Here is a 25,416-nt window from a genome sequence, read left to right as displayed (position 1 = left end):
ATTCCTCCTCCTGGCCCAGGTATGCCTCATTTGACGCTGGTATTCCTTCTCCTGGCCCAGCCCTTCCTCCAAAGCTTGTATTTACTCTCAAGTTGTGCATTTAGACCACTTCAGTTTCAAGGAAATCATTCAGTTGCTCCACACTCACCTTCCACAGACCTCCCAGCACCTCCCAACACCTTTCCAGTGAGGAAAGGCTGGGAGAGCTGGGGATGTTCAGCTGAATAAAAGGTTCTGGGGAGATCCAAAATCCCCTTCCAGCACCTGAAGGGGCTCCAGGAGAGCTGCAGAGGGACTGGGGACAAGGATGGAGGGACAGGACACAGGGAATGGCTCCCACTGCCAGAGGGCAGGGCTGGATGGGATCTTGGCAATTGGGAATTGTTCCCTGGCAGGCTGGGGAGGGGCTGGGCTGGAATTGCCAGAGCAGCTGTGGCTGGCCCTGGATCCCTGGCAGTGCCCAAGGCCAGGCTGGAGCACCTGGGACAGTGGGAGGTGTCCCTGCCATGGCAGGGGTGGCACTGGATAGGATTTAAGGTACTTCCTACCCAAACCATTCCAGGATTCTGGAATTCACATGTTTGGATCCTCAGACTTGAGCAACATCTGCTGAGCTGCTGTGGATCACTGAGGGGAGAAGAAAACCCAGCGCTAAACTGGAGAGATTTGGGTTCAGTTCCCACTTTGGTTACACATTTCCTGTGTGAAACTGGGCAAGTTCATCTCTGCTAGGCCTGAGTGAGTCCCCATTTCCAGATGGGGCCACTTCCCTGTTCCACAGCTGGGCTGTGACTCAGCACTGAGCATCTGGGGGGACAGGATCCTCCGGGAAGGGAGAGACCCACGGAGATAAAGAGGGATCCTCTTAACTGGAAACAGATGGGGAGACAGCCAGGAGACTTTCTCTGCTCATTAAAAAAATCCAGGATTAAAAGGCTGAGCTTATTCACTTTTATTTTTATCCCACAGGGTTTCTGCAGTTTTCCCTCCCACCTTTCCAGGCAGAGAAGGGCCCTGAGGAAAACATGAACAAACCCAACTCTGCATTTATTCAAGGCAAAGGGTTAATCTAGAGAATTTCATCACTTCAAAGAGGCTTTCCAGAAAGGCATTTGAGTCACAACAGAGAAATTATTGCAAAATCTGCATATTTGAGAGCTAAATATTCCCAGAAATATCACCATCAAAACTAGAAGGGGGGGAAAGAAAAAAAAAAAGCAGCAAGCCCTGTGCAGCCTGAGGAGCAGCAGCCACAGAAGGGCAGGGATGGAGCAAAGCATCAGCACTTCCATGAATTCCTTGGAGCAGCACTCAGCTCTGCCCAGCCAGGACAGGGCTCTGGGTCAGCCTCCAGGCAGCCCCAGCTCCCTCCAGCCCCAGCCCAGCTCCTGCTGCTCCGTTTCCATCACTAAAAGTGGGATTTGCAGCTCCTGCAGGCACTGCCAGCCCACTCCCTTATTCCAGAGGGCTTCTCAGGGGTGTCTTACATTTGTAAGGACACTGATCCTGTTTTCTTGTAACCAAGATTCAAGAAGATCAACATTTTTAGAGACATTCAAGATGACCCTCGAGGTCCAGTGCCTGTGACTGTGAGGAATTCTGAGCATTCCCAGCTCATTTCCTCCATGATATTGTGCAAATCCCTGCTGCTCTCCCTTCTCACTATTTAAAAGTCGCTATTTAGTATTTTAAAACCATTCCTGCCTAATGATTCCTTCAGAATTCCTCAGGACTGACCACTCCAGGCTGCCAATCCCAGGATGGGGAGGCAGCTCATGGTGAGCAGTGCCCTGAGCACAGGGAATGCAGGAATGACCTTTCCCTGGAAATGTGTTCCCCTGCAGAGACTCCTGGTTGAACCCAGGGATTGAGAAACCTCCCAGAATGTTTCTGCATCCTCTCAAACCACAGGAGGAGGGGAAAAAAAAAAAGAAGGAAGGGACAACTGCAGTTGAGAGGGAGTTTGTGATTCCTGCTCAACCTCAGGATTGCAGTGGGAAGGAGTCAATCCCACAGCCCTGGATCCATGGCCAGGAGCTTTGGGGGGGTCAGTGGGAATGGCTCGCCCTGACCCTCCCTGCATGAGCCCCTCCTTGGATACTGCCCTGATTTTCTTCTATGGACACCCAGAAATCCATGGATGCACACACCAATCCATGGATTTGTACACACCAATCCATGGATTCACACACACCCATCCTTGGATTCACACACCAGTCCATGGATTCACACACCAGTCCATTGATTCACACACCAATCCATTGATTCACACACCAAATCTGACCATTCCCATGGAATCAGGACTGGCTCCACACTCCCTGCTTCCTTCTCCATGTGCCTCTTCCAAAATGCTACAGCCCATGGATGCCCACACAGCCCATGGATGCCCACATCTCCAACACCACATGAAGGCAGGTATAGCAAGGGTTTTTCTAACATTATTTCCCAGTTTGAGAAGCTGGATCTTGCTCCAAGGTGAATCTCACCCTTCTGCAGAGGGCACACCCAAACTCCAGCCCCCGAGATGGAGGGAGCTCCTTCCATTCAGGAATTCAGTTCAGGAAAGTGCATCCTGCCTCTTTCCGTTCCCTGGAACTGGAGCAGCCCCAGCAGCTCGGCAGCTGAGGGTGGAGGATGGCCCCACACCAGGCACTGCCCTGCTGCTCCTGCTCCAGCTGAGCTCCAGCCTTGGCACAGAGCAGAGGGAAAAGCTCCAAGGGAAGCTCAGCCAGGACAGATGGGCCCAGCAGAGCTCAGGGTCTGCCAGACTGTTCAGGAGACCAGAGGGCAGCTTGCAGACACCCACTCGGTGCTCTGAGCCTGGGCTGCAGTCTGAGGGGTCTGAAAGCAGTGCTGGGATGAGCAGGGCTCCCAGACAAGCCCATTTTCTCCTGGAGCCAGCCTGGTTTGGGAGCTGCAGCGGGTCAGTCAGAGCCCAGCTCCTGGAGCTGACACTGGAATATGCCAGAGCCTGGCTCATCCTTCAACTCCAGCACAAATCCCGGGTCTAGCAGGAGCTGAGATCCCAAACTCCCAGCACAGGAACCCAGCAGTGATTCACAGAATTCCCAGAATTCCCAGAATCACTGGGTTGGAAGAGACCTTCAAGCTCGTGGAGTCCAACCCAGCCCCAACACCTCAACTCAACCCTGGCACCCAGTGCCACATCCAGGCTTTGTTAAACACACCCAGGGATGGTGACTGCACCACCTCCTGGGCAGAACATTCCAGAACTTTATCACTCTTTCTGTAAAAAACCTTTTCCTGATATCCAACCTGTATTCCAGCCCTCAGGAAGGAAAGCAGAGCTCAAGCAGCCCCCAAGCTTTGTCCCAGCCCTTCTCTGATCCCCTCTGCCCTGAATGAAGCCCAGCCAGCCCCAGGTGCTGGCTGCTGCTCACACACCTGGGCTGAGCTGTCCGTGAGGGACCAATTTGGAACCTCCTCTCCCCTGGAATCCAGGAGAACAATTCCTGCAGCAGCAGGAGGGCTGCAGCCACACTGGTGAGATGGCCAGTGAATGACCACCCAAAGCAGAGCTGAGGACAGCCAGGAGGCAGCAGCAGGGACCTCATGGCTGAGGCAGTAATGAGCTAATCCCCATTCCCAAAATATTCCTCAGTGCTTTATCCACACAGATTTGACCACCCAGCATCCAGACCCCACACTAGCCCACCTAACTCCTGCAGGATTTCCACAGAAACACCAAGTCATGTTGGAAAGAAGAGCTCTCCAGGACAAGTCCAGCCTTCCACCCAATCCCCACATTCCCAAAGCACATTGCCGCTCGTTTTCTGAGCACTTCCAGGGATGAGATTCCACCGCTTCCCTGGGAAGTTTGTTCCCACAAGGACACAGGGAAAGCTCTGCAGTAAAGTTGCAAATGTGCCCTTTTCAGCTCGTAGTAACTCAGCCTTTGCTGGCTCTCCACAGCGGGGGAACACCAGGGACGAGCAGCTTTTCCCAAGTTTCCTCCAGATGAATTAATGCCATTTCTTCCCAGCTTCTTTGGCATTCCAGGGCTTCCTGAGAGTAGCATTCCCCTCAGAATTCACTGGAGAAAATAATTGGGGAAAAAAAACCCCAAAAAAAAAACCAGCAAAAAGCCCCCAAGAAGTGCCATGGGTTGCATTGTTTGGCTCAGTCCCTGCTCTCCTGACGATTGGTTGCTGTGGGAGCTGCAACCAGTCCACAATGGGAAAAATGAGGAATTTTGGTGTGTTTTGCAAATATCATGAGAGAAGGACACTTTCGGCCGCTTGCAGAAGTGCCCAGGCTGCTGAAGGGCTGGGGCAGGGAGGCTCTGCCCATCCAGATGTGAGCAGGGCTGCTCCTGCCCATGCAGAACCTTCCTGGGCATGATCCAGAGGAGTTTTCCCTAAGGATGCCCTGGCAGGACACAGCCAGGCCGGTGATGTCACCTGCAGGGCACAGCAGCTTTGTAGGACTGAACAAAACCAAACGAGGGATTGGAAGGCAATGAAAACAATCAAAAAGGAAACTTTTAACATGCAAATTCCAGCTCTGCTGCTCGACAATTTTTCTCTTACACAAACAGCTCTTTGTCTCGTTAACGACAAAGCAGAAGCAATTAAGCAAAGTGCAATAAGACTTAAACAGAATGGAATTAAAACCGTCTCTGAGATTATTGTTCAACCCCACTGTAGGGATCCTTCCAGCTGATCTCACAAAAAGCTGCCAGTTTGCTTTGGATGCAGGAGGGAGGAGCAGGAATTTTCCCTTTCCCTGCTGCCCTGCAGTACCTCACAAGGCTGCCCTCTCTCTATGGACAGAATTCCAGCTTCAGAATTCCAGCTTTGTGTTAACCAAGTTCCTAGATGCTCTAAAGAATATAAAGTACATAAAAATACAAATATATTATAAATTCCCTCAATTAGGATGGTGCAAAAGCATTTTTGCTTGGGAATTTTTTGTTTGGGAATTCCTGCACCTGTGAAAGTGTGAAAATCAAAATAAATCAGATTTTCCACTTTCTGGACACAGCAACAACACACAGTGTTGTGTTGTGCCAGTCTGTATCTTATTTAACTAAATATCCAGAGAAGATACTGAAAGATTTCTGTTTAAATGAAAAAAATAATAGGAATCTCAGTGGAAATTCAACAAGGAAATTTCCCCAGCTGATTCAGGACCAAAGGCAATGGGGCTTTTCCCTACCCTCAATGAAAGGCAGAAATAGAAATAAATAATCTTTTTATTTCCTACAGGCAAACCCAGAGTTTCTGATCCTCTCTCCAGGCTGGAAATCTCCCTTTTCCAGAGCCTCGTGGGGAGCATATTCTGGAATTCATTTACATTTTGTCACATAACAGAAAGGGTGACAAGCCCAGAAATACGAATTTGACACCACGAGCAAGTGCCTGCCTGTCCCCAGTGCCGCCCTCAGCCCCATAAGGCCTCTGCTGTGCTCCCACTCCACGGCAGGGCAGCTGGGGGGTGAGTTGGGTTAATTAACACAGCTTTTCTCCAGGTAAATATTTTCCCAGGCAAGATGGAGCTGCTGGAAAGGGATTCACCAGGGAGTGCAGAGCCAGCTGCACCAGGTGGAGTTTTCCTTGCCAAAACCCTCATTTCCAAAGGATAGTGTGGCTACTTATATCTTGTATATATTTATTTATCTATCTATATGTATAGATATATATTATTGCATATAATTTTTTATGTATATATATTTATATATCTATATTTTTATCCTACAGTTGTCTGTGAACACACACACAACTTCATGTGCAATTCTGGTTAAAAATTCCAACCCAAATCCCAATTCTAGGCAATTCCAGACAGAACCCAATTTCAGACAGCTGGGAAGGGTGTGAAGACCCGTTCCCCCTGGAAGATCCTGATGTTCCCCACACCAGATCCAGGGGGAAAAACCTCATGTTTTGGAGCTCTGGATTGCACACAGAGAGCACAAATAACTCAAAATCAAGATATGCATTTGTTTAACAGGAAAGGGAGAGAAAGCATGACTGAGTTTGGAGGGAATGTCGGGAGCTTTGCAGGGAGAGCAGAGTCAAGTCTGGGCAGTGTTTGCTCCCTTGTCATCACAGGCTCCACAGAACTGCCTTGTCTGCTCATACAAAAATACACCTTGTGCCAGGGAAACAGGCAGGGCTTAACGAGCACCAGAACGTGTTTTGGGTCATTTCCAGGTGATTGGCCTCTTCTTAACAGATCCTTCTTGTAGATGAAGGCAAATATTTATGTAGGGACTCCATTGGCTGCGTGTCCCTCTCTTCTGGTTTTTCCCCTCATAAACCTGTTCCTCAGGAATCCACAGCACCAGCACTGGCTGGGGGTAAGGGACAAAACCCAGAGCAGGATTTTCCACATGCTCAGAAACCCAGACAGGATCTCCTCCACGCCAGGGAGTGTCCACTCTTTCAATCCCATTGCATCCCTCAGAAACTCCCCATCTCTGACTCCTACACAGGGATGCAGCCTGGCCAAATATTTCTTCCAGTGGATTGGGGTGGCTCTTTGGGACACCTGAGGTGGATTTGGATGGGGAAGAGCTCTGCGCTTTGGTGGGACAAATCAGAGCATCCAGCAAAGCTACAGGACAAAGAACAATCATTAATTGAACAATTCTAAATCAAAATAAGAACCTAGAGGCTCCTGCCTCGGGTGGAACAGCCATTCCAAGATTTAAATACCAGTTTAAAACACAAGAATCCTGGTGCTGCCTTACTGTATTTGCAGGGACTCCTTTGGCAGGGAGGAATGATGAATCTGGCTCCATGTTCTCAGAAGGTGAACTTATTACTTTATTATATATTATATTAAAGAATACTATACTAAACTATACTAAAGAATACAGAAAAGATACTTACTAAATGCTAAAAAGATAACAGTGAAAACTCATTACTCTCTCCAGAGTCCTGACACAGCTTGGCCCTGATTGGCCAATGAGGGGAAAAAACTCACACCAGAATCCAGTGAAAGAATCTCCTGTGGGTAAACAATCTCTAGACAAATTCCACACATGAGCACAACACAGGAGAAATGAGCAAATGAGATAAAATTGTTTTCCTTTTCTCTGAGGCTTCTCAGCTTCCCAGGAGAAAAATCCTGGGCGAAGGGATTTTTTCAGAGAAGGTGAATGCCACACTGCCTTTTCCTTGCTCCGTTTCTTCAGACAGTGCCACTTCCTGACATTTTCCTTCCCTTTGTCCCTGTAAGGGTTTGAGGGCTCCAAGCAGGAACAGAGTTCAGGATGCAGCCAGGAGGACAAAGCTTCACAAGTGAGATCACCCCAGCAGCTCCCAGGGGGATTGGGGTGAAGGATGAGCAGGAGGATTCGCCCCAGCCTCACCCCATTCCCACTCTATGGGAACAGTGATCTTCATCTGGGGCCACTGGAACACACCAAGGGAAGAGCTCATGTGAAAGATTTGTGTTTGCTGCATCCACCTGTGGGATTTTTACTTGGGCACGGATTCATGGAACCATGGAATGGTTTGGGCTGGGGGGACCTTAAAGATCATCCACCTTCCACTCCCCCAGGTTGCTTCCAACGTGGCCTGGGACTTTCCAGGGTTGGGGCAGCTACAGGATTCACAGAATCACAGAATCACAGAGTCACTGGGTTGGAAGAGACCTTCAAGTCCATCAAGTCCAACCCAGCCTCAACACCTCAACTCAACCCTGGCACCCAGTGCCACATCCAGGCTTTGTTAAACACACCCAGGGATGGTGACTCCACCACCTCCACAGGTAGGCCATTCCAATAATTTAATTCATGAGAAACATCTCAATTCTGGGGCCTTTTGTTGTTCATCTTTACTGGTGAGGGCACCTACAGATAGCAAATTGAGAAGTGACCCCCAGAGTCACCACTGAGGTCAAAAGTTCTGTTCCGTAACTTCCCCTGAATCAAAAGGAAAGCAGTCCCAGGTGCACTCTGTGCTTCCTGGCAATATTCCAGCTGTACCTGCTGTGTCACATCCAGGGACTGGATAAATCATCCCAGCAAATCCAAACCAGGAGCCAAGTGCCACCTTCGTGCAGACCAAGAGAACAAGACCATTCAGTGACACAAAACTCCCTTTTCTAACCCTGCCAGACTCAGGGAATTCATTCCCAATGATCAGCCAGTGCTGTGCATGTTTGTTATCATGTCTCTAATGAGATAAGGTGTGAGCTTCTGTTTAATTAGAAACCAGCTCACACTGATAACCAAAAATACCTTGAAAACACCTCCCAGCACTTCCCAGCTGAGCTCTTCAGGGCTTGGAGCTGGAATGGCATCAAGGGAATGATCTGCAGGTCAAATATTAAAGATTTCAAGAAAAATAAATATCTTTTTAAAGCCATCCCTAGCAAAGGCAGTGGATATATATCCCTGTGGATAGACATCCAGGAAATCTAATATCACACTCCTTCAGCCTAGCACGGGGCTCAATAAAAAAATAGACTGCAAAACGTTCATTTGGTGGTATTTTTTAAAGAATTTAAATGTGTTTATCAAGAAAAAATGGACAAATATTTTCCTCAACACATCCAATCTGTTTTATTTATTTAAATGTATGCTACCTTTTTCTAAGAAATTAAAATAACAGGTCTGAAATTTGCAGAGAACCCAGAGACAGAAATTACTCATGTACTCAGCTACTGATCCAAAAATCCTCCTGCTCTGCAGAGCCCTGAGGAGAAGAATGCTTCAAAACCTCCCCCAGGATGAAATCTCTGATGGAACAGCTGAGAGGTCACAAAAAAAATCCATTATTTCAATGCAAGCAAGAAATTATTCAGTCAAGATCACAAGCAGCCACACACCTGAACTTGAGATTAAGTGGCTGTTAAAAAAAAAAAAAAAAACACAACAACAACAACAAATAAAAACCTTGAGATTAAGTGGCTGTTAAAAAAAAAAAAAAAACACAACAACAACAACAACAAATAAAAACACTTAAACCCATCAGCTGCTGGCAAAGTGGATCCTCAGCCTCCTCTGACTGTTCTGGGTAAGTGTGAGAAATGCCACATTTGAGGATTTTTTGGGTTTTTGTTCAGATTCCTTGATTAAATCCAGGAACTCTCACAGCTGGATTCCCAGTTCTTTTCCTGGTGTATCCCAGAACAGAACAATGTTTTTTTTCCCCAGATACCATTTACCAAGCACAGCCCTGAACCTTTAACAAGGACTCCTTCTTCAAAGGCCTGCTGCACACCAGCCCTGAGTGCAGAGACCCCTCAATAATCCCAAAGAAGCTGGGTTTGGGTCCAGGGAGGGACAATTCCCTGTTAAATCCACCCTCTGGACAAGCAGCCAGTGCTGGAACAAGACCTCTGCCTCTCCCTCAGTGGGCAAAGCAATGTTTGGACACGAGGCAAGTCTGAAATTGCCTCCAGCCTCCTTAGGTTAAAAAAAAATTAAAAGCACACAAAAAAACCCTCTCCAGGGGCCAGCATTCCTGCTTGATGCCTGAGCATCAAATAAAGGAGGGCTGCAGGCCCTGACAGGCATGGAGCAGAGCTCAGGTCCGGGTTTTTACACGGAGCTCAGGGTTCTGGTGTCTGCAGAGCAGCTGTGCAGGACATTTCTGTCACAGCAGGGCACAGCAGCGGGGACAGGCTCAGGGAGGTGTGGGGTGAGGGCCCTGAGTGCCCCCGAGCAGGCGGCTCCGAGGCAGGGAACTGGGAGATCTCAGGGCAGGGCAGCGGGGCTGGAGGGAGAGCTCAGGGCTGCAAACAGAGCAGCGGGCACAGCGACAGGACCCCGGGCAGCGCCAGCCTGGGCAGGGCAGGAAAACTGGGATTGTGCCCAGGGCCAGTCACTGAACCAACCACTGAACCAAGCACTGACCAACCAGTGACCAAGCACTGACCAACCACTGACCAACCAGTGACTGCCGGTGACCAACCAGTAACCAACCAGGGACCACCGGTGACCAACCACTGACCAAATGGTGACCAACCACTGACCACCCACTGACCAACCAGGGGCCAACCAGGGGCCAACCACTGACCAACCAGTGACCAACTGGTGACCAACCAGGGGCCAATGAGTGACCATCCAGTGACCAAGCAGTGACCAAGCAGTGACCAAATGGTGACCAACCCATGACCAACCGATGACTGACCAGTGACCAAGCAGTGACCAAGCAGTGACCGACCACCGACCAACAGGTGACCAACCACAGATCAACCAATGACAAACCAGGGGCCAACCAGTGACCACCCAGTGACCAACTGGTCAAGCAGTGATGGCCAAGCAGTGACCAAGCAGTGACCAGCCGGTGGCAGGGTGGGAGGGGCAGCAGGAGCAAAGCTCCCCGTGGGAAGGTGTGAACGGGCAGGAGGCTCCTGGGTCTCCTCGGAGCTCTGCAAGCTCAGTAATTCTCTCCTCGTGTGGAGGCACCGAGGGCAGGATGTGGTTTCACACCTCTGTCAGCGCCCCAGTGCTCGGAAACCCTGCACAAAGCACAGCTTGAGGGTGGCTCAGATTCCCCCAGGTGTGCTCCAGCCCCTCGGGATCTCCACCCAGGAGTTTCCCTGGTGGAACCTGCTGCAGGCAGCAGCTCCATGTGCTGCTCCATCACCTGCAGCGGGGGCGTAGGGCTGAGCTCCAGGAGGGGGTGCTGCAAGAATGGTGCTCCCACACCCCAAACCAGCCCGACCTGAGGTGCCTGCAAGGTGCTGAATCATCCCTGGGGCTGCAGGAAACCCCAGAGCCCTCCTGAGATGCTCACCCCACACCCACAGGGGCAAGGCCTGGGGAACCCAAGCAGTTGGGTCACTGCGGAGGAGCTCACTGAAACTACAGCCTCAGGTTTCCAAGAGCTTTGTAGGACTTTCCTCTCTGAGCCTTTTGAGCTCATCCACAGACAAGGAGAGCTGCAAATACGGCCCTGCTCTGGTGGCACAGGGAGGATGCTTGGGAAGGTGAGCAGAACTCTGATCTCACACCCAAAAAGAGAGAAATGTCCAGCATGAGCAGGCTGGTCTCCTGGAACATGTCCCTGCCCATGGTCTTTAAGTCCCTTCTAGCCCAAACCATTTTGTGAGCCTATAAAATGCCTTTATTTTTCATGGGTTTTTGGTCTCTTTTGGGTTTGTTTTTTATTTTTCTCTCCTAAAAGTCAGTCTGGAAGATCCCATTCCTTTCCCCAGCAGATGTGTCAGTCTTACACCCACACCTGGAGTTTAAGGGAAGGCCTCAGAACTGTAAAATGAATCCCCCAAAATGCATTAAATTAAAAAGGATCGTGGCACAAGAAGTTGTTTGTTTGCCAAGGGGCAGAATAACCCATGGAGCCCCTGCAGGTCTCAGCTTTTGCCTTGTGAGCTGAGCAGGAGCCTCCTTAAGCTCCTCAAAGTCACCACCAGCGATGAACTGGAGTGAAATTAGCCCAGCATTCATCTTGGAAACTCCTCTCAGCCCCAGACTAAGAGATAACACTGGTTTTATCTGGATAACACTGATGCTCCTATTAATGGGGCACTGCAGACAGGGAATTTCAGCCAAAAAACTCTGCTGCAGATTTCAGACAAAAACTCTGCTGATTTTTTGGAATCAGCATTTCCAGGAACATGAAAAGATTGGTGGTTCAAAAAGTGCTGCCACAACCCGCCAGGGTCCTCAGAGACGCTCAGATACTGAGCTCAGGATCCAGAACAGGGCCTGACTAAGCCTGACCTGCTAAACTCAGGCTGCAGAACCCCCCAGGCATTTCTGCATCTGGCTCAGGACTCATCCTTAAGCTTCAACTTCTCGCATGAAAATAGAAAATAGTCTTGATTTAAAGACTGCAAACAGTGGCAGAAGCAGAAGCTCTCAGTGAGGATGTTCCAATGATTGATTTCTTCTCTGCTAAGATTCCGTTCCCTTTTTTCTGAGGTTTTTTGTCTGGCTTCACTGCCCAGACCTCTAAAATTCAATCCCAGATGTTTTTATTATTGGTTTTGCTCTTCAAGGAGAAATACCCCAACTCCCAAACCCCAAGGACAGATCTCTGTGGGCCCTCCCTAAACCCAGCAGTTCTTGTTGTAATTCACCTAAAATTGCTGCTGGAGATCTGCTTGGGGTAAGAGAAACACATCCTGCATTTCAGGCCTTGCACAAACCAAAGCATGGGGAATTCTTGGAAACCTGATTTCCAATCAGATTTCTCTGCATCTCACACAAAGCCTCAGGCTGTGGTCTGCACAGGACAACTGTGACACTCCAGAATGGCTTTGGATGAGCAGCAATGGTCAGAAACCAGAAACCAGCACAATTTTCTCTGGTTATGGAGAGCCCACAGTGCTGAAGGTCAAACAAAAAAAAACCCATAATAATACAAAGAAATATTTCTATTCTTTGCAAAGCATTTGATATTCCTGTAGCCACATTTGGCTTGCTGCCAATGGCAAAATTTGTATTTTTTCTTCTGGAGTGCCAAGATTTTTAAAATTGTATTCTTTAGTGGTGAATGATCCATTCCAGCTCCTGGATCCCACCAACCCCACCCTGGGCATCCCTGCAGCGCTGTCCAAAGGCTCCTGGAGCTCTGGCAGCCTCGGGGCCGTGCCCATTCCCTGGGGAGCCTGGGCAGTGCCAGCACCCTCTGGGGGAAGAACCTTGTCCTGATCTCCAGCCTGAGCTGCCCTGGCCCAGCTCCAGCCATGCCCTGGCTGCTGTCCCTGTCCCAGAGCAGAGATGGGAGCTGCCCTCGGGAGGAGCTGCAGATCCCTGAGCTCTGCCCTCAGCGTGCCCTGCTCCAGCTGCACACACCAAGAGCCCTCAGCTGCTCCTCCAGATCCTTCCCCATCCCCTTGTCCCACCTTTGGACACTTTCTAGACACCTTTAGATCTTTCTTACACCCCAAACTGCCCTGAGCACTGGAGAGAGGCCAACCCAACCAAGAGCAGAGCAGGACAATCCCTTGAGCAGCCCTGACTCTGGGATCACACCACACAAAGCCCAGTCCCAGAGCACCCCCAGCCCCACGGGGAGCTCACCAGGGGCACTCAGTGGCCATGGACAGCAGAGATCTCCTGGAGGGAGGATTGGCTGTGGGAGAGATAAAGAAACCTGCCCAGAGAACTGCCCAGCTCTGACAGCTGGGGACAGAACACACACCCCAGACACATCTTCCAACCTAAGACACTTCTCGGCTGCATCTTCCCCTGGCTGTTTCCCATCCCTGGAAAAGCTGCTGGGATTTTCACCCAGGGTGGGGGGCTGGGCATGTGGGCTTCCCTTTATGCAGCCCTGGTCTGGCTCCCTGCAGCTCTGCAGGGCTGTGCCAGCACTTGGGAAGCTGGGAGGGAGCAGAGCTGGTGGCAGCTCCATCTGCCCAGCAGTTTGAGCAGAGATCACATGTGGTAGTCATATTTTCTGAAAAAAACCCTTTGCCCAGGATTTTTCTGCTGGGAAGCTGAGAAGCCTCAGAGAAAAAGGAAAACAATATTATCTGATTTGTTTCTCCTGTGTTTTGCTGCATTGGAATGTGGTTGGAGATTGTTTATCCAACAGGTGATCGTTTCATTGGTTTCATGTGAATTGTTTTGACTCATTGGCCAATCAGTGCCAAGCTGCGTCGAGTCTCTGGAGAGAGTCACGAGTTTCATTATTATCGTTTTAGCCTTCTGTAATTATCCTTTCTATATTCTTTACTATAGCTTTAGTATAGTAATCTTTAACATAATATAGTATCATAAAATAATAAATTAGCCTTCTGAGAACATGGAATCAGATTCATCATTCCTTCCTCCATCTGGGAACCCTGCAAATACAATAATCACAATTTTGGGAGGCCCTCAGAGCCAGGGCAGACACCAGGAGCAGCTCAGAGAACCCTCTCTTGAAGCCTGTGGGTACCACAAAGGTTCTGCTGAGCTGCAGCAGCAGGAGGAAGCTCCCAGCCCCCGGCAGGATGAGCTCCCAGCACAATGCTCAATGAGGGCCTTTCTCCTTGGCAGGGTGTTTATTCCCATTTATTCCCATTTATTCCTGCACAGCCCCAGCTCTCACACCAGGAAAGCTCCTCTCCCAGGAGAATGGGGTGATTATGTGGGATTAACGCTTTGCCAGCGGGGGCTTCCCCCGTCCCAGCCCCAGCCAAGCAGCGCCCGGGGCACAAATGTAACCATTGATGTCCCCAGCGTCCTGCTGAGCTCAATAGAGCTCATTATTGCAGCACAAACAGGTGACAACGGGGTTTTCCCCAGTTCTTCACAGGCTTCAATTCCCTGCCTGTTCTGCAAGGTTACAGAATCATGGAAATATAGAATCATGGAATCATGGAATCACTGAATTATACAGTCATTGAACAATTGAGTTGTTATTATTATATTCAATTGAATATTGAACATATTCAATTATTCATTGAATATTGAATTATTGAATCATAGATTCACAGAATTATAGAATCATGGAATCACTGAATTTTTGAAACATTGAATAATTGAGCTGTTATTATTATATTCAAAATTCAATAGAATACAATATTCAATATTCAGTTGTTAATTATGAGCTATTATTATATTCAATATTCAATTGAATATTGAATATAATAATAGCTCATAATTAACAACTGAATATTGAATATTGTATTCTATTGAATTTTGAATATAATGATAACAGCTCAATTATTCAATGTTTCAAAAATTCAGTGATTCCATGATTCTATAATTCTGTGAATCTATGATTCAATAATTCAATATTCAATGAATAATTGAATATATTCAATATTCAATTGAATATAATAATAACAACTCAATTGTTCACAGAGAACTGCCCAGCTCTGACAGCTGGGGACAGAACACACACCCCAGACACATCTTCCAACCTAAGACACTTCTCGGCTGCATCTTCCCCTGGCTGTTTCCCATCCCTGGAAAAGCTGCTGGGATTTTCACCCAGGGTGGGGGGCTGGGCATGTGGGCTTCCCTTTATGCAGCCCTGGTCTGGCTCCCTGCAGCTCTGCAGGGCTGTGCCAGCACTTGGGAAGCTGGGAGGGAGCAGAGCTGGTGGCAGCTCCATCTGCCCAGCAGTTTGAGCAGAGATCACATGTGGTAGTCATATTTTCTGAAAAAAACCCTTTGCCCAGGATTTTTCTGCTGGGAAGCTGAGAAGCCTCAGAGAAAAAGGAAAACAATATTATCTGATTTGTTTCTCCTGTGTTTTGCTGCATTGGAATGTGGTTGGAGATTGTTTATCCAACAGGTGATCGTTTCATTGGTTTCATGTGAATTGTTTTGACTCATTGGCCAATCAGTGCCAAGCTGCGTCGAGTCTCTGGAGAGAGTCACGAGTTTCATTATTATCGTTTTAGCCTTCTGTAATTATCCTTTCTATATTCTTTACTATAGCTTTAGTATAGTAATCTTTAACATAATATAGTATCATAAAATAATAAATTAGCCTTCTGAGAACATGGAATCAGATTCATCATTCCTTCCTCCATCTGGGAACCCTGCAAATACAATAATCACAATTTTGGGAGGCCCTCAGAGCCAGGGCAGACACCAGGAGCAGCTCAGAGAACCCTCTCTTGAAGCCTGTGGGTACCACAAAGGTTCTGCTGAGCTGCAGCAGCAGGAGGAAGCTCCCAGCCCCCGGCAGGATGAGCTCCCAGCACAATGCTCAATGAGGGCCTTTCTCCTTGGCAGGGTGTTTATTCCCATTTATTCCCATTTATTCCTGCACAGCCCCAGCTCTCACACCAGGAAAGCTCCTCTCCCAGGAGAATGGGGTGATTATGTGGGATTAACGCTTTGCCAGCGGGGGCTTCCCCCGTCCCAGCCCCAGCCAAGCAGCGCCCGGGGCACAAATGTAACCATTGATGTCCCCAGCGTCCTGCTGAGCTCAATAGAGCTCATTATTGCAGCACAAACAGGTGACAACGGGGTTTTCCCCAGTTCTTCACAGGCTTCAATTCCCTGCCTGTTCTGCAAGGTTACAGAATCATGGAAATATAGAATCATGGAATCATGGAATCACTGAATTATACAGTCATTGAACAATTGAGTTGTTATTATTATATTCAATTGAATATTGAACATATTCAATTATTCATTGAATATTGAATTATTGAATCATAGATTCACAGAATTATAGAATCATGGAATCACTGAATTTTTGAAACATTGAATAATTGAGCTGTTATCATTATATTCAAAATTCAATAGAATACAATATTCAATATTCAGTTGTTAATTATGAGCTATTATTATATTCAATATTCAATTGAATATTGAATGTATTTAATATTTAATTATTCATTGAATATTGAATTATCAAATAATAGAATCACAGAACTATAAAATCATGGAATCAGGGAATCACTGAATTATTCAATCACAGAGTAATGGATTCACTGTATTATTGAATCATTGAATCATTGACTTATTGAATCCCAGAATCCTAGAATCCTGGAATGGTTTGGGATGAAAGGGACCTTCAATCCCATCCCACCCCTGCCATGGCAGGGACACCTCCCACTGTCCCAGGTGCTCCCAGCCCTCTCCAGCCTGGCCTTGGGCACCTCCAGAGATGGGGACGGCCTCGTTCCCTTCCCCGCAAGGCAATGCATGGAATAGACTCATCCAAAAGGGCTGCACTGAAGCTCTGGGCAGATCTCCTCCACACTTGGAGGGGTTTTATTTCCCTGGGGTGTTTCATTTTCACTCTGAGTGTCATTTCCTTAATGAAGATGAATGAAGGAAACAACATTTTAAAGAGCCTGACCCCTTGCAAACAAAATCAATTCCCCTCTGCTCAGCCTCAGCCTCTGGCACCCTTTTGCCTTCGTAACAATTCTCTCTTTTTTAGCTGTTTTTGCTGCCTTTGAGGCAGCAATTCCTGAAATGCACATCAAATCAGCTCTGAATTAGCCCAAAACTGATCCTCTGCTCTTTTCCCCGCTGCCAGTTCAGAGCTAAACAAATTTACTGAGCAGAACTTGTGATCCCAGGCTCCCACAGCCAACGCCAGCGGATCCTGGGCAGCCTGACAAACCCCAAAATGCTCCATTCCCTGAACCCCAGGAGCTCGGAGCAGCAGTGCCTGACAGAGCTGGGCCCTGCCGTGCTGTTTTGCCCTCTTTGATCGTGATAAGCCTGTCTTTTTTCCATTCACAGGGTAAACAAGCAGTGCCGGTTTCCTCCGGCCTCCTTGGGCTCCAGCGGGGCGGTGCAGGCTCCTCACCTCCCCAGGAGCATCTCTGCCCACCTGCTGCAGGCTGGGGCACCCCACGAGGCTCAGAGGAGAGGCCCTGGGGGTGCTGCCACCCCTGAAAGGCACCTTTACCCCAGGAGGGGAGGAGGTGGCAGCATCCAGACCAACACCCAACGCTCTGACACCCCGAGGATCCTGCCAGGGGTTTGTGAGCATCACCACAAGACTTTCCAGCCCTTTGGTGGTTTTCCTGTTGTTCTGTGTTGAGTTTTAACTTTTTTTTTTTTTTTTTTTTTTTTTTTTTTTTTTTTTTTTTTTTTTTTGCTAGGGTGGGGATTAAATATGTGAGATGGTATTTCTTGTTGGGACTCAGATGGCTGTTAGCTCTTATCTGTGTTACAGTCTCACAAACCCTGAGTTCTGCAGCACTTCACTCTAACACACTGAAAATGGAGCCCCATCTCTCTCTACAAGGCCTTTTAAGGCTAGACTGTCCAATTAAGAAATTACACCTGAATTATTTTTACTTTTAACCCAATAACCAACCACCCATGCCTGACATGCGGACTTTTTATCCAATTACACAAAACCACCCAAACCCATGGAGGAGAAGGAGAAGAATGAGAAGGTGAAGAAAGAGGAGGAGAAGGAGAAGGAGAAGGAGAAGGAGAAGGAGAAGGAGAAGGAGAAGGAGAAGGAGAAGAAGAAGAAGGAGCAGCCTCTACCCCAAAACCTCCATCTTGCTCTATATATATATTCCTATATTCTAAAACCCCAAACTCTGAATTTCCCACCCTGTGACATCACACACTTCTATTCAAACCCCACACCCACAATCCCAGCTCTACCATTCCGTTTTGGAAGCTTCTCCAAGGCCTCAGGTCAGTGCAGTGTTCTCCTGGGGGTCAGTGCCTGGCAGCACAGAAAGTCTCAAATTCTCAATAACCAGGGTTCCAACAGCTCTGCAGTGAGGTGGGCACATCTCCACAGTGCCAGGACTTGTGGCCATCTCTGGTGTGCTCAGGGTGGGGTTGTTGGGGTGTCCTGGGTGGGGACAGGAGTTGGGCTGGGTGGTCCTGGGGGTCCCTCCCCGCTCAGGACGTGCTGTGGTTGTCTGAGCTGGGGCACTCAGGGGTGGCAGTGCTGCCTCACTCTGCGCTGCCTCCTTGTGAAGAACAAAAGCTCTGCCCCAAATCTGCCCCTCAGCAGGGCCAGAGGAGGAGAAAAGCCTCATGGGCAACTTCAGAGTTTGGTACAACATCCCCTGGACACTGACTGGGCCACAGCTTGGTCTCAGCTTCTGGTTCCCTTGGCCCAGGGCACCAGTGAGGGCACAGGGCAGTTTCCCTTTGTCTGGGGACACCAATGAGGGTGTAGAGCAGGTTCCCTTTGCCCAGGTGAGGGCACAGAGCAGGTTCCCTTTGCTCAGGTGAGGGTACAGGGCAGGTTCCCTTTGCTCAGGTGAGGGCACAGGACAGATTCCCTTTGCTCAGGTGAGGGCACAGGACAGGTTCCCTTTGCCCAGGTGAGGGCACAGGACAGGTTCCCTTTGCCCAGGTGAGGGCACAGGGCAGGTTCCCTTTGCTCAGGTGAGGGCACAGAACAGGTTCCCTTTGCCCAGCGGAGGGCACAGGCTCCCCCGGTGAGGGCACAGCACACCCTGGATGGTTCATGGAAGAGGAAGGAGCCAAGCCAAACCTGTTTGGTCAGCACTGCACCCACCACTGGCAGCACATGAGAACCTTTTGTGGGTGCAGTAAAGGTTGCCTGGGTGGAGTAAAGGTGACCCTACACCTTCCAGGATCCCAGACTGTCCATGTGAACACCTGGCAGGCTCAGGTGTTCCGTGATCACCTGAGCCTGCCAGGCCCATGGTGGCACCCACTGGGTCACCTCGTGCCTAGCAGACCTGCTGCCAGTTCCAAACTTGGCACATTTATAGAGCAGTGTTACCCCAGGATCCCAAATCCAGCACCAGCAAATCCTAAACAGCCCCATAAAATTAGAAATGCATCATTCCCATATGGGGGCTGAAACCTGGGTCCTGGAGAAGTATTTCATGACAGTCCAAAGGATTTCATGACAGTCCAAAGGAGGCCAAGGCTCCAAACCTCTGGGAAGAGCAATGCCAGCCCTGCCCCCAGCATGGGGATTATTTGTTCCTGTTGCTGTCCCACCGGAGATCACAGCTCTGGAGGTTTTGGCCTTTCACATGCAACAAACCTGGGATCTGTCACTCCCAAGCCCCACCATCACTGGGATATGGTCAGATCAGAGAACCTGAGCCAACCCTGCTCCCTTCAGCTCTTTTGGTTCCTTCTCCTTATTTCACATCCAGCCCTAAACCAGCTCCCTGGAGAGGGAACATCTGGGGCTGGACAGGAGGGCAGAGTTTGCTTTGGGAGCTGCTCATGGCTGCCAGGCACAGGTGACCATGGTAGACCAGCAATGAAGATTTGTTCTTCTTAACATCAAAAAGAACAAATCTGGGAGCTGGGAGCTACAGCAAGGAAGCTGTTCCCTCCTAGGGTGTGGATTCGGAGAATCTTTTAGGTTGGAAAAGAGCTGCAGGATCACTGAGCCCAGCCTGTGCCTGGTTCCCACCTTGTCACCCAGACCAATGTCCAGGCCTGCCTTGGACACCTCCAGGGATGGGCACTCCAACCCTCCCTGGGCAGCCCCTGCCAAGGCCTGAGCACCCTTTCCATGCAGACATTTTCCCCCAATATGCAAAAATGGAATTTTAAGGACTTTCAGGGCTCCTGTTCTGTTGTTGGTGTGAGGGGTTTGGAGCTGTGGGGGAACAGGAAATGTTCCCTGCCAGAAGGGGCTGGGGCAGGGACACCTCTGCTGCTGGGGAAGGCATTGGATGGATATTCCCTTTTGGGAAAAGCCTTTGGGATTCTGGTGTTCAGGATCCCAGAAAGAAGGTGGGAAAAGAGCTCCAAGGACATTGAGTCCCAGCTGATCCCACCTTGTCCCCAGCCCAGAGCTCTTGAGTGCCACATCCAGGGATTCCTGGGACACCCTCAGGGATGGACACTCCAAACCTCCCTGGGCAGCCCCTGCCAAGGCCTGATCCCCCTTTCCATGGGGAAATTCCTGCTGTGCCCACCCTGAGCCTGCCCTGGCCCAGCCTGAGGCCGTTCCCTCTCCTCCTGTCCCTGTTCCCTGGAGCACAGCCCGACCCCCTGGCTGTCCCCTCCTGTCAGGAGCTGTGCAGAGCCACAAGGTCCCCCCTGATCCCCCTTTTCTCCAGGCTGAGCCCCTTTCCAGCTCCCTCAGCCTCTCCTGGGGCTCCAGCCCCTTCCCAGCCCCATTCCCTGCCCTGGACACACTCCAGCCCCTCCAGGTCCTGTTTGCAGTGAGGGGCCCAGGACTGGACACGGCTCAGGAGGAATTAGGTGACAGTGTGGGAAGGCTGAGTCATCTCCTGCTCCTTAGATAGTCATGAAATGCCTTCCTCCACCTCTGGCTCTTCTTCCCCATAGCTCTGAGCACACACAAGTTTTATATCTCCACTTGAATTCCCAGAGGAATTCCTCATTCCTTCCCTCAGCCATTATCTCCCATTCGATGTGACATCCAGAGCTCTGTGGATCACTGGCCCCACACTGAATGGGCTCTGCTGCCTCCCACACACCTCCAGGAGAAAGAGCTTGTCCAGAGTTTAATGTGACACTGCAGCCTTACGGGGAAAGCAAAAAAAAAAAAAAAAAACCCCATGGAGAAAATCCAAAAATTCCTCCTGGCTGCCAGGCCTCAGTTACAATCAGCAAATCACCTCGGCTGTTTCACCTCAGGGTAAAACTTGGAAAGCTCAGTTCCTTTCTATGAATCACCCTCAGCAAACAGCCCCAATTAAGAGATAAAACATTGCTACCACAACAGCAGCTTGGGCAGGGATTTATTTTTAGAAGCTGCTTAAAATAGTGCGTAGTACCTCTACAAAAGCATCCCCTGTGTGCTGGTGCGGGGTGATGTCAGAGCAGCGAGACACTCCTGAGGGACACACACTTCACACCCTCCCCAGGGCTCCTGCACAGCACCAAGCTGAGAGAAAACACTGAAAAAAACAGGCGAGGAAGCCCAAAATTGGTCTTAACACCTCCCTGCCAGCGTAGTAAGATGCCAGGGTTTGGAGAGAGGGGTGTAAACGGATGATTCAAAGCAGATTTTGGAAGTGACAAGATTTTCTACTAAAAAGTGAGCAGAAAAGGCTCTTTGTGTTTTTGGGGAAGGGTTTTGGGTTCTGAGAGCCAAGCCTGGTGCTGAAACGGGTTCAAAGTCTTGATTTGAGAGGCCACTGACAAGGAAATGCCACTGTCCCTGTGGGACCAGCAGGGATCTGGGGACAGCTTCTGATCTGGCACTGCCAGCACAACCTTCTGCACCTGGGGACTGGCGGCAAAGTCACAGGATCACAGAATGTCCTGAGCTGAAGGGCCCTGAAGGATGATCCAGCCCAGCCCCTCCCCTGCCCACCAGGGCATCCCTGGAGCTCTGGCAGCCTCGGGGCCGTGCCCATTCCCTGGGGAGCCTGGGCAGTGCCAGCACCCTCTGGGGGAAGAACCTTGCCCTGATCTCCAGCCTGAGCTGCCCTGGCCACTCTGTGCCCACCCTGCACCTCCTTGTGCCCTTTTGGGGTGGGCAACCGTGGGTGAGGAGAGGGCTGAATCCCAGCAAGGTCAGATGTGAAGGATACGAAACACCAGAGCTTTCTGGCACTGTTGAAACCAAGTATGACAAGAAAAGCTGAATCAAAACCTGAAGTCCCCCTGAGCTGGGCCTGAGGAGGCCCCACTTTGAGTGCTGAGGGGCTGGAGTGTGTCCAGAGAAGGGAACGGAGCTGGGAAGGGGCTGGAGCCCCAGGAGAGGCTGAGGGAGCTGGAAAGGGGCTCAGCCTGGAGAAAAGGAGGCTCAGGGGGGACCTTGTGGCTCTGCACAACTCCTGACAGGAGGGGACAGCCGGGGGGGTCGGGCTGTGCTCCAGGGAACAGGGACAGGAGGAGAGGGAACGGCCTCAGACTGGGCCAGGGCAGGCTCAGGGTGGGCACAGCAGGAATTTCCCCATGGAAAGGGGGATCAGGCCTTGGCAGGGGCTGCCCAGGGAGGTTTGGAGTGCCCATCCCTGGAGGTGCTCAGATAATGAGGGGATGTTCCTTCCAACATGGTTCAGTGGGCACGGTGGGATTTGGCAAAGTTTGAATTCAATGATTTGGAGGAGTTTTCCAACATTTGGGATCTTGTGACTGTGAAAACCAAAGGGCAAAGAGCAGCCTGTGAGTTTGGAAGGTGATGAGGACCAGGCTCTGTCAGCACCTCTGGCCCCCATCCCCAGTCCTTCCCTGGGGAAAGCCCCCTGCTCCTTCAGCCTGGGAAACCCAAAGCCACCTCCATGATCTGACTGAAGCTCTGCAAGGAATTAAATCCAAAACAGGAGTGGAGGGGCTGGGGCTGAGGGAAAATTCCCTCCTGTGGCAGCTCCTGCTGCGCAGCCCTTGCTCTGCACAGAACCATCTGGGCAGGCTCACGTGCAGGGATTTGTTTGGTGAAAATCCCAGCAACTTTTCCAGGGATGGGAAACAGCAGGGGATGATGCAGCCGAGAGTGTCTTAGGTACCACCCTGACCCACAGGGCTCAGCGCCTGCTCTGACTCTGGCAGGGTTGGTTTGTGTTACTGCATTTTTATTTTATTTCTATTTTCTTCCCTAATAAAGAACTGTTATTCCTATTCCCACATCTTTACCTGAGATCCCCTTAATTTCAAATTTATAACAATTCAGAGGGAGAGGGTTTGCATTTTCCATTTTATGTGAGGCTCCTGCCCTCCTTAGCAGTCACCTGTCTGTTCAAACCAAGACAAGAAAAGTCAGGGACATAAACAGGTGAGAAAAGAGGCAGCTCTGGGTGAGGCACACAGGTGGAAAATTACAGAAGAGTTGGGACAGAGGGAAAAAGCCTCGTGTGGGATGGAGCAGCAGAGCAGGAACAGAACCAGGCACTGGCAGGGGGGAGATTTGGTATAATTCTTGAAAAAAAAAAACAAACCCAAAAAACTACTTTTGAAGACACCCAGGGAGAGCTGGGTCACCTCCACATGGGAATGGGGACAGGAGATGGATTTACTGACAATGAAAGATGCAAGAGAAGATGGAGAATTAATGGCTCTAAATGCTGGCTGCAGCATAATTCTCCCTAAAAGCCCAACCAGACAGAGATTTTTACACTGCCCAGGTGAAAGAACTCAAAAATACCACTAAAACTCACAGAGGTTTTCAACAAAACTCCTTAGACCTGTTTTTATTTTACACAAATAAAAGCCAGGCGGCCAAATTAATCCTAATTAACCTGATTAGGTTTATTGTAGGCTGAGAATCATTCAGTTGTACCACAAGGATTTTATTTTTTCCCCCTCTCTCTAGAATTCCCTTTGTGCACCTTCTTTTAACACCATCCTGATGAGAGCACATCCCAATATAATTCCATTATGGCTGGGAGAGGTTTCATCCATCCACTGAAATTCAGGGAATAAATACAAAACCATGCACATTATGTACTCTCTGCAGGGATATTTCAAGCTTTTCTCCTCAAAGTAAATCAGTTTTATGTCATTAAAGCCCTTGAAAATATCAAGCTGCAAGGCTTTGCTCCCAGAACTTCATTTCCTCTCAATTTCTTGTGACTTTGGGAAAGGCAGGTCACAGAAATTGGCATTTCCCACTCAAGCTCAGCCCTGCAGCCAAACTCTGGTGCCTCAGTTTCCCTCAGATATGGGCATGGCATTTCAGAGGTGCTGCAAATCCTAACCCATGATCATTTCTAGAAGTCTGAGGTGAAAATCAAGCAGAGATTTTTTTGTTTGTTTAAATTTAAACTTCCAGGACCAGTGGATGGCACAGAGAAAGCCTAAAACCAAGAATGCTCTGACAAACACAAGAGCAAAGACTATTTTTGCCTCTTGAGGGAAAACCAAGGAATTAATTAATTTTATTTGCACCTGATCACCTTTCGGGTCCTGGATTTGTTTTCATTTCTTATTTGCTAAGCCCTGGCAGTCACAGGGACACCAGCAGTGGCTGCCCACTGGATTTTGTCCCTGGGGGCAGCCTGTGGCTCTGCCCCTTTACATTATATATATAAATCTGGTCTATAATAAACCTTTTATTCCTCAGAAAGTCACAAATCCTGGAATTCTTGCCATCTCCACCAAAATGAACCTGTGCAAATACAGGTGCAATCATGCAGCGTTGGAAAGAGGGCAGAATTCCAAGGATTTGGAGCATCCACTGGACCCCCAGAGCTGCTTTAAATCCATGAAATAAACCCAGTCTGTATTTCTGCCCTGGGGGTCTTGGCCCCAAACTCTCCTTCAGAGGCTGGAGAAGGGCAGCTCTGAGCTGGGGAGTGAAGGAAAAGCCAAAACTCCCCAAATCCACGGGGAAAAGCTGAATTGCTGATTTTCTAGGAATGGTTTGGGTTGGAAGGGAAATTAAACCCATCCATTTCCAATGCAGGGACACCTTCAGGCCCCATCCAGCCTGGCCTTGGGAACTGCCAGGGATCCAGGGGCAGCTACAGCTGCTCTGGCAATTCCAGCCCAGCCCCTCCCAGGGAACAATTCATAATTCCCAAAACCCAGCCAACCCCCAAATCACACTTTCTTCCCTGTCACACTCCAAACCCTGCACAGAACCAGGCCCTGACACCAAAACAAACTGATTTGTCATTATAAACATTCCAAGTTGATGGGATCCCCTCTTTGGGACACAAATCCCAGGCTCTCAGGGAACAATTCCTAATTCCCAAAACCCAACCAACCCCCAAATCACACTTTTTTCCCTTTCCCATTCCAAACCCTGCACAGAACCAGCCTTGCTCAGGCCCTGACACCAAAATAAGCTGATTTTTCATTACAAACGTTCCAAGCTGATGGAATCCCCTCTGTGGGACACAAATCCCACCAGCCTGAGGAGCTGTGCTCCGTTCTGAACATTCTGGACCTTTTGCAAGGAAAATGAAGCATTTTCAGAAAGCCTCCAGGATATCCTGGGATGAAAGGGACCCACCAGGATCATCAAATGCAATTCACAATACCAAAGGGAAAATGGGAGCTCCAGCATAGGCTGGTACCTTTAAAATGCATTTGGAGGATGGAAAATAAGATTTTTCTTACTAAAATTGCTGCAGATACCAGGCTGGGACAAGCTGCAGGTGCTTCAGAGGCCAGGATTAGGAGTCGAAATGGTCTTGATAAATTGTAGAAATGGTCTGGAAGAAATAAGA

The 25,416-nt window shown here is 49.3% G+C and overlaps 1 protein-coding gene across 3 annotated transcripts in view; it reads right to left on the bottom strand.

Moving 5' to 3' along the window:
* Window positions 1-25,416, bottom strand: part of HIVEP3 (HIVEP zinc finger 3) — a 250,826-nt gene that overhangs the window by 65,830 nt on the left and 159,580 nt on the right. For all 3 annotated transcript variants that reach the window (XM_041479337.1, XM_041479336.1, XM_041479338.1), the window contains one exon: window positions 25,307-25,401. The gene's annotated coding sequence lies outside the window, so the exon portion shown is untranslated. The remainder of the gene's footprint in view (window positions 1-25,306; window positions 25,402-25,416) is intronic.

The sequence above is a fragment of the Pyrgilauda ruficollis genome, unplaced genomic scaffold (assembly GCF_017590135.1).
Source record: "Pyrgilauda ruficollis isolate IOZ18807 unplaced genomic scaffold, ASM1759013v1 scaffold48, whole genome shotgun sequence".
NCBI classification, from domain to species: domain Eukaryota; kingdom Metazoa; phylum Chordata; class Aves; order Passeriformes; family Passeridae; genus Pyrgilauda; species Pyrgilauda ruficollis.
The sequence above is the reverse complement of the archived record's forward strand: the minus strand, read 5'-3'. Positions and strand labels throughout refer to the sequence as shown.